Source organism: Schistocerca piceifrons, chromosome 2, assembly GCF_021461385.2.
Source record: "Schistocerca piceifrons isolate TAMUIC-IGC-003096 chromosome 2, iqSchPice1.1, whole genome shotgun sequence".
NCBI lineage: Eukaryota > Metazoa > Arthropoda > Insecta > Orthoptera > Acrididae > Schistocerca > Schistocerca piceifrons.
This window is the reverse complement of record NC_060139.1, coordinates 625,899,795-625,913,720: the sequence shown is the minus strand read 5'-3', so window position 1 is coordinate 625,913,720 and position 13,926 is coordinate 625,899,795.

Here is a 13,926-nt window from a genome sequence, read left to right as displayed (position 1 = left end):
GATACACGCTGTGTCCCAGGTTTTCGCCGTCCCTTGTGACCAGCACATCTAGAAATGGCAGTTTCTTGTCCTTTTCTACTTCCATGATAAATGTTATGTTGGCATGGAGGGAGTTCAAGTGTCTTAGGAAGTCACCGAGCTGTTCTTCACCCTGGCTCCACACCACGAAAGTATCATCGACGTACCTGTACCACACCTTAGGTTTGCAAGTCGCCGAGTCCAGAGCCTGTGCTTTGAATTGTTCCATGAAGAAGTTGGTCGCCACTGGACTGAGAGGACTACCCATGGCGACGCCTTCCAGCTGTTCGTAGAAATCGCCTTTCCACGTGAAATAGCTCGCGGTGAGACATGCATGGAAGAGCTTTTTGATGTCTTGCGGGAACATGGAACCGATGTGCTCCAGAGCTTCACTGAGTGACACTTTCGTAAATAACGAAACAACATCAAAGCTGACCAGGATGTCGCTTGGTGCAAGTTTCAGTTTCTTCAGCTTCTCAATGAAATGTCCTGAGTCCTTAATGTATGTGTCGGTCTTCCCCACGTGTGGCTGGAGCAGAGAGGCCAAGCGTTTTGCCAGTTTATATGTCGGTGAGCCAGGAGCGCTAACGATCGGTCTCAGTGGAACGTTGTTCTTATGGATCTTGGGTAATCCATACAGCCGAGGTGGTAGGCCTTTCGCAAGAACAAATTGTTCTTCACAGATCCCAAAAGGTCTGCAGTCTTAGATGGTGGGGAAAAAAACACTTTCACTTGAAATTTACAGAGAATGCGTTTTATTTTAAATGAAATCTTGTCACCGAAAGGAAGAAGAGGTAGAAGCTTCGCCTGCTTTTTATTTTAATAGACAGCGCCCTGTTAATCTGCTGGGTAGAATATCCATTTTCCCTGAACACTGTCATTAGGTGAGCGAACTCTTTAGGTAGTATATCTGGATATGAAACCGTGTGAGCTCTGCAAGTGCACTATATGATCAAAAGTTTCAGGACACCTGGCTGAAAGTGACTTACAATTTCGTGGCGCCTTCCATCGGTAATGCTGGAATTCAATACGGTGTTGGCCCACCATTAGCCTTGATGACAGCTCCCACTCTCTGGCATACGTTCAGTCAGGTGCTGTAAGGTTTCTTGGGGAATGGCAGACCATTCTTCAAGGAGTGCTGAACTGAAGAGAGGTATCGATGCCAGTCAGTGAGGCCTGGCACGAAGTCGGCGTTCCAAAACATCCCAAAGATGTTCTATAGGATTCAGGTCAGGATTCTGTGCAGGGGATGTTATTGTCACGTAACTATTCCGCCACAGGCGTGCATTACGAACAGGTGCTCGATTGTGTTGAAAGTTGCAGCCGCCATCCCTGAATTGCTCTTCAACAGTGGGAGCTAAGAAGGTGCTCCAAACATCAATGTAGGCCTGTGCTGTGATAGTGCCACGCAAAATAGCAAGGGGTGCAAGCCCCCTACATGAAAAACGCGACCACACCATAACACCACCGCCTCCGAATTTTACCGTTGGCACTACACACGCTGGCAGATGACGTTCACCGGGCATTCGCAATACCCACATCCTGCCATCGGATCGCCACATTGTGTACTGTGATTCGTCACTCCACACAACGTTTTTCCACTGTTCAATCGTCCAATGTTTACGCTCCTTACACCAAACAAGGCGTCGTTTGGCGTTTACCGGCGTGATGTGTGGTTTATGAACAGCCGCTAGACCATAAAATCCAAGTTTTCTCACCTTCCGCCTAACTGTCATAGTACTTGCAGTGGATCCTGATGCAGTTTGGAAATCCTGTGTTATGGTCTGGATAGATGTCAGCCTTTTACACATTACGACCCTCTTCAACTATCGGCGGTCTCTGTCAGTCAACAGACGAGGTCGGCCTGTACGCTTTTGTGCTGTACGTGTCCCTTCATGTTTCCACTTCACGATCACATCGGAAACAGTGGACTAGGAGTGAAGAAATCTCGCGTACAGACGTGTGACACAAGTGACACCCAATCACATGACCACGTTCGAAGTCCGCGAGTTCCGCAGAGCGCCCAATTCTGTTCTCTCACGATGTCTAATGACTACTGAAGTCCCTGATATGGAGTACCTGGCAGTAGGTGGCAGCATAATGGACCTATATGAAAAATGATGTTTTGGGGGCGTCCGGGTACTTTGTTCACATAGTGTATTTTAAGCTCACTCATAGTTTCTGACGGGTTATGACAACTCGACGATTATGAACATGAATCAGTAGGAGTGGGCTTACAATAAACTGAATTTCTGAGAGAGCCGTAGTTCTTCCGCGTAACGAAAACATCCAGGAAAGGCAGACAACCATGTATCTCTACTTCCATAGTGAACTGGAAATTCTTACCAATGGAGTTGAGGTGATGTACAAAATCCACTAATGTCTCTATTCACAATGCCATACTGTGAAAGTATTGGCCAAATACCTTCAAAACACAATTGGTTTAAGGGCCGCTGATTCCAGCACTCTGTTGAAAGTCCATGAGAGGTTGGTCATTGTGGGAAACAGAGGGCTACCCATGGCAACAGCTACCCATGGCGACAGCGTCAGTTTGGTGAGAATATTCTTGATTGATAATAAATTAAAGAAAGAGAATGCCAAAACAAAGCAGTGACGTCCACCTGAAACTTATTACCAATTAATAGCAAAGCATCTGAAAGAGGGACCTTTGTAAAGAATTGGTACCATATCAAAGCTCACTACACAATCCGAACTGCTTGGATGGAGAACCTCAGTCTTTTAATAAAATCGTCTGAGTTACGTACATGATATGGGCATTTTCCCACTGATCGTGTCAGCAGATAAACAAGATGTTTAGCTAAATCACATGTAGGAGCAATGATGTAAAGGTAGACATTCTTTATGAATTTTAGGAAGGAGGTACGGCCTGGGTGGCACGGAACCATGTGGTGCTAACCTCTTGATGGTCTCTTCAGGTAACAAGGAAGAGTTCAAGAGGTTAGGTAATATAGACACCCTCAAGATCGATGGTATAGGTCTGCCAAAGACAAATATCTTCAAGTACCTTGACTAAAAAATCGAAGTCAACAGCTCATGTGTTCCCAAAATCACAAAATACAATGTCAATGCACGCTTTGTATAAGAAGATCCCGTACTGACAGAAATCGGAACCCCCATTTTTATTACATACTCGTGTAGTACGTAAAGAGATATGAATGTTTTAGTTGGACCACTTTTTCCGCTTTGTGATAAATGGCGCTGTAATAGTCACAAACATAAGGCTCACAATTTTAGACGAACAGTTGGTTACAGGTATGTTTTTTAAATTAAAATATAAAACGTAGGTACGTTTGAACATTTTATTTCGGTTGTTCCAATATGATACATGTACCTTTGTGAACTTATCATATCTGAGAATACATGCTGTTACAGGGCAATTACCAGTAAATACCAAATTAATGCAATAAATGCTGAAAATTATGTCTATCAACCTCAAAAAGCGAAAAAAGTGGCCCAACTAAAACATTCATGTTTCTTTACGTATTACACGAATATGTAATAAAAAATGGGGGGTTCCTATTTAAAAAAAACGCATTTGATATCCGTTTGACCTATGGCAGCGCCATCTAGCGGGTCGAACATACCGCCATTTGGTTTCCCCCTTCAAGCTAGACGAGTTTCGTTCTTTGTAGTTTTTTCGTTTGATGCTTATTTCGTGAGATATTTGGCCCGGTCACTAGCAATGGACCACTCTGTATCCACAACTTTCTAAGATTGCAAAGAAGTATTTATGTATAACAGCTACGTAGGTAATGACGTTCAGTAACGATAGTAATAGTAAGGAATACATTGTAAAGTGTGTGTTTCTCGACAATAACGAACATATACAGTAGCGAAGTTTAGTCGACTGTCACAGCCCTATTATTTGGTGATGATGCAAAGAAGCGGGATGGGGTGCAGGAGGAAGCCATGTTGTATGGGTTTTCAGTTGGTCCCTACTGGACGGTGTGCCGCTGGTTTAGTCCGCTGCAGCCTGGCAGCAAGTTCGTAACCGCGGCGCAACCAACTGCACTTGAGAACTACGGGCGTGCAGTTAATGCAGGCCAAGTTGCCACTTGCGGCCAACTCCGGGGAAACCGTTAGCGTTTCTCGCGAGATAACGTCGTAACGCTTATATCGTGCAAAACAGGGCTACTGCTTCTGGAACGGCACGCCGCGTGCCGTAACGGCCTCCCTACGTCGAGATCACCGGAGGCGCTGCCATCACGTCGCAGCGCCGTAACATCCGCGCAGCGCACACGTCACGTCGAGCTCTGGCGAGCAACGGGGTCTGCGACTCCGCTGTACTACAAAGAGAGTCAGTGCAGATTCTTTACCTAGGAGGAATATCCAGTCCGAATCACAACAAAGCTCTTCTACGCTATGTTAAGCTAAAGCCATTCGTTGACAAAATGATGTGAGAATCGCGTTGCACCGGTAAGCTTCTACAACATCTACATACATATTCGGCAGGTCACGTATGGTACGTGGTGTACGGTACTCTGTATCACTAGTACTCATTTCCTTTCTTGCACCACTCGCAAATAGAGCGATTATTTGTATGTCTCCGTACGCCCTAGTTTCTCTGTCTTATCTTTATGGTCCTTACACTATAAGCATGTTGGTGGCAGTAGAATCGTTCTGCAGCCAACTTCAGATGGAGGTTCCCTAAGATTTCTCAATAGTTTTCCTCAAAAAGAACGTCGCCTTCCTTCTATGGTCCCATATAAGTTCTCCAAGCATTTCCGTTACACTTGCGTGTTGTTCGAACGTACCAGTAATAAATATAGCAGCCCGCCTCTGAGTTGCATCATTGTTTTCCTGTAAACCGACCTCGTGAGGTTTCCAAACGCTAAAGCAGTACTCAGGAATAGGTCGCACCAGTGTCCTATACGCGGTCTTCTTTACAGACGCACCACACTTCCATAAAATTATAACAATGAACCGAAGTCGACCACTCGCCTTCCCTATTACAATCTTTACATGCTCATTCTATTTCATATCGCTTTGCAACGTTACACCTAAATTAAATCGACGTTAATGTATGAAGCAGCACAATACTAATGCTGTATTCGAACATTAGAGGTTGGTTTTTCCTACTCACCTGCATTGGCTTACATTTTTCTGCATTTAGAACTAGCTGACATTCATCACACCAGTTAGAAAATTTTGTCTCAGTCACTTTGTATCGTCCTACAGTCACTCGACGACGACACTATCCTGTACACCACTGCATCACCAGCAACCAACCACAGATTGCTGCTCACCCTGTCAGCCAGATCATTTACGTATGTAGAAAATAACAACAGTCTTGTGACACTTCACTGCGGTACTCCGGATGATACCCTTGCTTTCACAATATCGTCACATTTAACACCGCTCGCGTTAATACACCATTCTTCCTCAACCGCTTGCTAGTCTCCTCGTTCCCCAACTCGTAAAATATCATCCTCTCCGACTTTCTTTGCGTTGCCTGTTATCTTCCCCACTAAAATTTCTGATCAGTTTGCCTACGGATATTCTTCAAATACCGCATTGTTAGGAAGTGCTTTATAAAGGCATCTGCATGTAGTGTAGCCTTCTACTGGAACATAGACGATAAACATTTCAGAAAAGAAGGAAATAGAAACTTTTGAAGTATTCCGCTGCAGGAAAATGTTGAAAATTAGATGGGTAGAAAATGTAAGTATTGGGGAGATACTGAATTGAATCGGGGAAGAAATAAAAAACGGATTGATTGATGCCATAAATCGTGAGCTATCAAGAAATGTTCGATTTGGTAATGGAAGAAGGAAGTGTGTGCATAGAAATGGTAGAGGGTGACCAATAGACGAATATACAGGGTTATTGCAAATGATTGAAGCGATTTCACAGCTCTACAATAACTTTATTATTTGAGATATTTTCACAATGCTTTGCACACACATACAAAAACTCAAAAAGTTTTTTTAGGCATTCACAAATGTTCGATATGTGCTCCTTTAGCGATTCGGCAGACATCAAGCCGATAATCAAGTTCCTCCCACACTCGACGCAGCATGTCCCCATCAATGAGTTCGAAAGCATCGTTGATGCGAGCTCACAGTTCTGGCACGTTTCTTGGTAGAGGAGGTTTAAACACTGAATCTTTCACGTAACCCCACAGAAAGAAATCGCATGGGGTTAAGTCGGGAGAGCGTGGAGGCCATGACATGAATTACTGATCATGATCTCCACCACGACCGATCCATCGGTTTTCCAATCTCCTGTTTAAGAAATGCCGAACATCATGATGGAAGTGCGGTGGAGCACCATCCTGTTGAAAGATGAAGTCGGCGCTGTCGGTCTCCAGTTGTGGCATCAGCCAATTTTCCAGCATGTTCAGATACACGTGTCCTGTAACGTTTTTTCCCAGAAAAACCGTTAGATTGCACAAAACACGTTAACTTTTGGTGAATTGCGAATTTGCTGCACGAATGCGTGAGGATTCTCTACCGCCCAGATTCGCACATTGTGTCTGTTCACTTCACCATTAAGAAAAAATGTTGCTTCATCACTGAAAACAAGTTTCGCACTGAACGCATCCTCTTCCATGAGCTGTTGCAATCGCGCCGAAAATTCAAAGCGTTTGACTTTGTCATCGGGTGTCAGGGCTTGTAGCAATTGTAAGCTGTAAGGCTTCTGCTTTAGCCTTTTCCGTAAGATTTTCCAAATCGTCGGCTGTGGTACGTTTAGCTCCCTGCTTGCTTTATTCGTCGACTTCCGCGGGCTACGCGTGAAACTTGCCCGCATGCGTTCAACCGTTTCTTCGCTCACTGCAGGCCGACCCGTTGATTTCCCCTTACAGAGGCATCCAGAAGCTTTAAACTGTGCATACCATCGCCGAATGGAGTTAGCAGTTGGTGGATCTTTGTTGAACTTTGTCCTGAAGTGTCGTTGCACTGTTATGACTGACTGATGTGAGTGCATTTCAAGCACGACATACGCTTTCTCGGCTCCTGTCGCCATTTTGTCTCACTGCGCTCTAGAGCGCTATGGCGGCATAAACCTGAAGTGCGGCTTCAGCCGAACAAAACTTTATGAGTTTTTCTGCGTATCTGTAGTGTGTCGTGACCATATGTCAATGAATGGAGCTACAGTGAATTTATGAAATCGCTTCAATCATTTGTAATAGTCCCGTAGTAATCAGGTTCAAATGGATGTAGGTTGCAGTAGCTGTGCAGAGATGAAGAGTCTTGCACAGGATAGTCAAGAGTGGAGAACTGAATCAAACCTGTTTCCAGGCTCTGACACGCAATACCCACTTGTTTTTATCATTACCTCTAACCATGATACTCTACCGCGCCCTACCTAGCGAATATCACGCTCTCTATAGCTACACAACCTTAAGCGGTTCACACTCATAGACTAAAATTAAATATAGTCCTCTCCTCGAAACGCTGTTCAACAGCAACGTTGTAGATAATTTCTTGCTTCTCTCACAGTTACAGTTCTATGGTCTTCCAATGTTTTCCTACCCTGCTCACTACAGTGTTCCTAATGCTCTATCTGCACGCTCCGTTGCTAATATTCCGCTCCTACACACAACTTTTCAGTCTTCACTTTCTCAAATAATACTTTTCTAAAGTTAGTTTCTCTCTCTTCAGTGAAGCAACACACCTTTCACTGTCACCATCGTTCTTTAAAAACAGCAACAGTGCCTTCACGTTGTTATTACCATACGTGAGCTCCGTCCACGGGTCCTGGCGGTCAAATCGATACCGACCGACTGCCATGTCACACTCTGACAATGGCGTCATTGGCTGCGGTATGGAGGGGCGCTGGGGTCAGGGGTTGTCAGTTTTCGTGAGCTGGAGCGGCTACTACTCTGTCACAAAGCTTTCCAATTGGCATCAGGAGGCGGAGTGCACCCCGTTCCAATCTTCCCAGCAAAGAAAAATCCCTGACGATACCGGGAATCGAACCTGTGTCCTCCTCATAGCAGTCGTCTCGGCGGCCACTCAGCTGCGGAGGCCAACCCGCATTACCATAAAACTACTTAATCCATTTTTATTACCACTGAATCATAATTTATTTTTAAAGGTCTTTCAGAAGAGGAAGACAAATTTATAGTGCTGAAAACCTACGCTCACCACCACTGCAGACTTCAAAATCTACCTCGAAACGAAATACCCAGCAGCCATTCCCCATAGTCCCACCTACAAGTTATACCTGCACATTATTTTCACGTGCTGTTGAAAATATGTGTAGTGATACCATCTTTGTCGTATATTGACTGTCTTCTCTCCTTATCTATTTTTGTTTTTAAAAGATGTTATTCTAATACATGGTTTTCTGAACGAGCGATCAGCAACAACACAGTTGTTTCTTGAGCCCCTGTCAGCGCGGAAAATGCAAGTGAACTCATCCCGGAAGGCGGCTACGTGGTCTTATGAGAATAGAATATTCATTCACTTCCGCATTTATCTGTCTGTTGCATTATTCAAATGGAGCTGGTTTAGTGGAAAACTGCCGCATTGCTCTACGTAACTCGGTGCACGAAATTGTAAAACGTCAATACTGCAACAAACGGTTCCTTGGTTGTAGGTTGCATTACGAACTATTAACAAAAAAAGTCGATGAACTTTGGTTTTGTTCCTTGTACTTCGCATTCTTTACCAGACTAACCAAAATAAAACTCCTTACATCCACTCCAGTTTCCCTGACAGCCATTGACTCTGCCTCTTATCTCACATTCCCGAACTCGCTACAGGGATTTATCTGCAGCAGCCATAGTTGGACTCCCGCTGACTAAACGTAACTTTATACTACATTCGTAATTTGAAGGTCATACCACAAAAAGTAGAACTACGTGAAACCCAGCGGAGGTCCGCTGCGCAGACAGCCAGAAATTTATGCAAATTGCGGAGACGCTTTTCAATCCATAATTTTCGCCTCATTCGTTGGCAGCGACATTGCACGAAGAGTTGCCGCTACGCTTTCCACAAATCAATTCTGCTGTTCACATTTTTACTTAAACTCATCTGTTATGGTGATATTTCAAAAAATTGTGCATAATTTTGATTGTGCAGTCCTGTTGTTCGTCATTAGTACTAGTTTTTCGAAACAGATTTATAGTCCTGCTTTTCCTGGTGCTTGTTTAGATAGTTCTGTTTTTTTGTCCTACCTCTGCACTACAGGGCTAAACTGCTGATATTCTGCCGATTTCTTGCTCCATTCTGCGACCACTGTTTCAAGGGTACAGTTAAACAGGGATGTATCTGACTTTCGTCCATGAGCTTTACTTTGGATTTTATATATTTTTTGTGCCATTGAGAGATCTTCTGTTGTTGCTTATCTGTTACATGCTCTTTCAACGTTTTGAATAAAGTAAGCGTGACTATAGGGTCATAAGTCTTTTAAAATGTGTACCTTAGCTCATTATTATTATTATTATTATTATTATTATTAACGTCAGTTTATTTCTGTATAAGCGTTTCTTATGTAGTGAACGCAAAGTAAGTCCCAGATGTGAATGAAGTCAGCAGGAAGTCATGAAAGCGGAATTTCAGATTTCATCTGTATAAGTGGACGATTACTCTGGACAAAGAGGTAATCTCGCATCTCTGCTCTAGCCTGTACCTTAGTGAAGGTGGTTCCCATTTGTTTCGTCTGCTCTGGGGATGATGAGTGATCTATACACATCAAAAAATGTTTTGCATCACCCCGGTTCCCAGAGCTCCTGGAGATAGACGTTGACTGTGGATATTGTATCGCACACACAGTCCCTTTGACTGTTCAGAGATGTCACTAAACCCGCACAAAGATGTAAACAACCATGCATGAGCAGGGTCTATTAGATGGGGAGGGCTCGACAGCCGGTCACTTCCAGTCATTCCACCAGGAAGGAGGTACACGGCTCGTGTTGTCTGCAGTTCACCCATGCCTAGACGGTCATTACCGCGGTTCGACCACGTCTGCATTGTTACTTTGTACCAGGAAGGACTCTCAACAAGGGAAGTGTCCAGACGTCTAGGAGTGAACCAAAGCGATGTTCTTCAAACATGGAGAAGATACAGAGACAGGAACTGTCGATGACATGCCCCGCTCAGGCCGCCCAAAGGCTACTACTGCAGTGGATGACCGCTACCTACAGATTATGGCCCGGAGGAACCCTGACAATAACGCCACTATGTTGAATAATGCCACAGGACTCAAACTGTGTGCAATAGGTTGCGTGATGCGCCACTTCAATTCCGACGTCAATGGAAAGGTCCATCTTTGCAACCACAACACCATGCAGCGCGGTACACATGGGCCCAACAACATACCGAATGGACCGCTCAGGATTGGCATCACGTTCTCTTCACCGATGAGTGACGCTTATGCCTTCAACCAGACAATCGTCGAAGACGTGTTTGGAGGCAACCTGGTCAGGCTAAACGCCTTGGATACACTGTCCAGCGAGTGTAGCAAGGTGGAGGTTACCTGATGTTTTGGGGTGGCATTATGTGGGGCATACGTACGCCGTTGTGGTCATGGAAGGTGACGTAATGGCTGTACGATACGTTAATGCCATTCTTCGACCGATAGTGCAACCACATCGGCAGCATATTGGCGAGGCATTCGTCTTCATGGACGACAATTCGCGCGCCCAGTTGTGCACATCTTGTGAATGACTTCCTTCAGGATAACGACATCGGTCGACTAGAGTGGCCAGCATGTTCTCCAGACATGAACCCTATCGAACATACCTGGAATAGATTCAAAAGGGCTGTTTATGGAGGACGTGACCAACCAACCACTCTTAAGGATCTACACCTAATCGCCGTTGAGGAGTGGGACAATCTGGACCAACAGCGCCTTGATGAACTTGTGGATAGTATGCCACGACGAATACAGGCATGCACCAATGCAAGAGGAAGTGCTACTGGGTATTAGAGGTACCAGCGTGTACAGCAATCTTGGACCACCACCTCTGAAGGTCTCGCTGTATGGTGGTACAACATGCAATGTGTTATTTTCATGAGCAATAAGAAGGGCGGAAATGATTCTATGTTGATCTGTATTCCAATTTTCTGTACAGGTTGTGAAACTCTCGGAACCGAGGTGATGCAAAACTTTTTTTGATGTGTGTATTTAATTATATAGTATAGTTAACAGGAACACGAGTTGGAAAAAGGTAATGTAATATTTGTGTTCCTATCCTCTGTTGAAAGAAAGGAAGGAAGTGGGTGATGTACTATTCCATTATCCAAAAATACCAAGGTGATATTCATCTTTCATATCAGAAACTGTCATCAGCATCTTCGACATTCGCAGTACGAGGCCTTCAAGAAAGTTTGGAATGTCGCTCTTGACACTAGAATAAGGACTTTGCTGATTATACTCCTACGCTGAAAAATTCGTCCACCGATAATATTCTAACCAGCTGCCCCTGGCTAAGTGCCAGACCTTTAGCTCGACTGACCAGAGCAGCTGACTTATTTACTCAATATTCATTTCATTGCAACGAAGCTCAGCTTTCAGTCAACTCGATAAACAAAATGTGTCAGCTTAAAGTGTGATGTCTTCGGTATCCAAATAATTCGGTACCAGAACCGGTACTCCATTACTTTCCTGTGCGACGCTGAGAATGAGACTTCCACGAACTGAGCGCTTGTGCAAATAACTGCTTGTAAGTTAATCGTGTTTTACTTTTTTTGTATCTGCAGTAATGTTGTCTTAGTTGTCACTTCTGACACCAAAGCCAGAACCTTGAGTGTCGTGGCTTCCTCGAATATGAATAACTCAGTAGTACTACAGCTTTGAACAGCTTGCACGTGCTTTTTTTAAAATTTTTTTAATTGAAGCACTAAACGTCTGCTACCGCTTCTTTAGACTATACATGCCATGGATACCGCATTATGGAAAATAATTCTCGCTCGCGTGTAGGCCTACACAAATTTCGCTCTATTTTTTAAAGTGTGCCGTGTGAATTCATGTGCGTTAACTTCATGATTTACATATTTTAACTGATTTGTGTCTCGAGAATTTGATTCTTGGAGTAATAAATATTGTGCATCTGCTCTTCAGGAGGAAGGAATTACGGACAAAAGGTGTTCTCATTATTATAAACTTTAATTTTGTGAGAAACTGAAAGGTTACAATAATAGGACAGTTCTAACAAACGAATCAATTTCTCAATTTTTTTGAAAGGACTATGATTAAACATTAGTTCGAATTGGTGCAGAGATTCGGAAACCAGATTCTATTTCGGAATGTTAGGAATCATCTCCCAGTTTGCTTATATTGACTAATGCTTCTCACGGTGTCCCAGAATGGTTTTCCATCATTTTCCTTGAGATAATGTCCTGGAAGATTTTCTCTATCTTTTCCGTATTAAATTTCTTCCACGTTTCTAGTAACATGAAAGCAGCAACATGGTGTAATAGTTAATGCACTGGACCAGAATTCTGGAACAGCGGAGTTCATAAAACAGCCATCAAGATTTGTCTTTCACGTCGTTTTCCAGAATCACTTAAGGGGAATTTTTTGGCCGTTTCCTTGAGAACGCAGCGACGGTTACACTGTTTCATCATTGCATGAGTTGAACTTGTTTGTTTCTAATGATCGTAGTGTACGAGACTTTAAGCCTAATATTTCTTTTTTCTTCACCTAATAATTATTAACTCTACCGGTCTTTAAAGTTTAATCTTACTTCATATTCATTTTACGATTCTACTGTACCTTCAGTAACAAAAACAAATAACAGGATAACTTTGCACCATACCGACACCTACTGTGCTTGAAAATGGACTGTAAGGACGAAACTGGCTGACCATCGCAGCATGTAACTGCATTAACGGGCATCAGATACTCTGTCCTACCTCATATACGTAGCATGAGGAGACCTTTTAGTTTGAATGCCCTTGGATCAGATTAGTCCTGCTTGGAATATAACTTCTTGTCTTAGGTAGAAGATTTAATTAAAACCATGAGAAATAGTTCTTAATTAAATTGGTTTTTCTAGCTGCTTATTGCAGCTATAAATCATCACATTAAGCATTAATTTAGATAAATCTACATCCCTTTTGGTACTAAGACCTTTATTTCCTTTGTTACTTGAACTAAGAGTTTCTATGGGAATCGTAGCACTTGCACACAGAACGTAAGACAATGGGACAATCATAACTTACCGTGTGTTGCACTTACTGAGTTTTCCGACCATTCTTGGTAGAATATTTTATCTATTATGAATGAAGACACACACGGCAATAGTCTACAATGTTTATTATTTTACAGATAGGTTTTCGGATGGTACGCCAACATAAGGTATAAACACAAATATGTGCGACTGTGAAATATTGTAGCATCAAAGATTTTAAATTAGTGCATTACAGAGTATCTCATGTGGTTTCCAAAGATGACAGTTGTTAATGTTTGGTTTAGAACTAAAACGAGAGGATTTATTTCGGTGGAAATATTATGTAAAATTATTGAATCTGTGACACGTTAAGTAATGAAGTATATAACAAATTGCATCCACACATGTTGAAAGGGAGTCGCTTTATAAGAGACTATATTTTCATTAGCCCTGTTAAAAAGTATTACATCTGTATTACTAACCTGCTTAATCTCACTTGTATACCCTTCCTGCTTATAATATTGGAACTATTGAGGACAACGTTATGTTATTCAGTCACTCCCTTGGACCATGTCACCAGAGTTTATTGTTCAGTTTATTTTCTTCTCACGACAGTTGTTGTAATTTGATATATAGTTCATTATTTAACGTGTCACATATTTTATCTAAGTTCAATAATGAAACATAACTTTTCCGTGAAATAATGACTCTGGTTTTAGTCCTAAACCAAACATTAACAGTGTCCGCTTCGGAAACTTAAAGGGGTACTCTGTAATGCACTAGTTTAAAATCTTTGATCACACGAAATTTCACGACCACACATA